Source organism: Sitodiplosis mosellana, unplaced genomic scaffold (assembly GCF_009176505.1).
Source record: "Sitodiplosis mosellana isolate CC-2019 unplaced genomic scaffold, AAFC_SMos_1.0 Smas_scaffold_5392, whole genome shotgun sequence".
Taxonomy (NCBI): Eukaryota; Metazoa; Arthropoda; class Insecta; order Diptera; family Cecidomyiidae; genus Sitodiplosis; species Sitodiplosis mosellana.
Window position 1 is genome coordinate 1 of NW_022600634.1, and position 1,417 is coordinate 1,417.

Consider the following 1,417-nt stretch of genomic DNA (forward strand, 5'->3'; position numbering starts at 1 on the left):
AAAAAAAAGAATGATTTAGTTAAAATTCAGCCACATACAACAGAATTAAGTGGCGATAATATTCTATAAATAACATTTTAACTAAACAAGAAAGTCAGACAACAGTCGTGCAGAAATTCGGGCAACAATACACCGTCGTACACCGCAATACACAGTGGAAACAAAAAGTAAACATTTGAACATATGATTTTATGTCTATATGCAATTACTCGAACAATCTGCTTGCGCATGAAAAAAAGTGAATCGGCCTTATTTGGCGAAGCAGTGATGAACAAGACAAAAGCAAATGACGAAATTATTGATCGCCACTTTCGAATGAAAAAAACCGGCACAAGAACATCAGTCGTTCATCAGCATTCAAGTTGTTGCGACGAAAAGTCAAGTTTTCTTTAAAACGTAAAAAATGAGTTCTCGTCCACGCCGTAAATCTGTAGCCAATCGAAAATCTTTGGCTGAATCCTCGGACGAGGACGAAAGCGCTAGAAAAACATTCGATAAAAGTAACGATGAACATTACAACGAAACACAAACAGGCAAACAACGAAATAAGCGTATGAATACGGAAGATGAAGAAAATTTTATTAAATTGTGTCTTGAAAAATTCGAAGCAATCAATGAAAAATAAACAATTCGTGGAACACCAACATCAGCAAATGCAAAAGCCGCACGCGAAAAGTACAATATCGCATGGAAAAAAATCACAGAATCGATGAACGAGGCAACGCATGTATGTAATATTGTTGATAATTTTATTCAATTTGATTCGAATTGTGACTGTGATTTAATTTGTTGATAAATTGCCAGGAAGACAGAGACACTGCTTTCCATCAAAAAAAAATTCAAAAATGTGAAGGAGGGTGCAAGAAAACGACAGCAATTAATCAGAAAGCAGAAAATACCAGGTGGCGGCCGTTTAACAACACAAGAACTTCGTGTTATTGAGTCACCCGTGTTTACTGAATTGGCGTTAAAATTAGGGGTTTCAGCACTCGGAAACAGTCCACGTGCAGATAGTGATTCTACCGGTTCGAGCAATCAACCAACTAAACGCCTTCAGCGCATTAGTCAACATGGTTGGTGTTTGTGTAGTTTACATATACATTGTTTTATTTCAAATGTTTAACAATTATGAACGATTTAGCTGTGAATTATAAATTCAATCAGTGCGATTTTTAAAAGCGGCTTTAATTTTTACTTTTCCGCACACGAAGTGTGTGAGAAAAGTATAGCGATCGACGTGATAAAAAGTGTGCTAATTTGTGTTGTGTCCACGATAACTTTCGAACCGCTCAAGCGATTTCGCTCAAATTTGGCCAGGAGTCACAATTAGTAAATATATTGGATGTATAAAAGTTGGGCCAAATTTGACCAGTTCATCTGGTACTTTTGGGACATCATAGAAAATCACCCAAGGGTC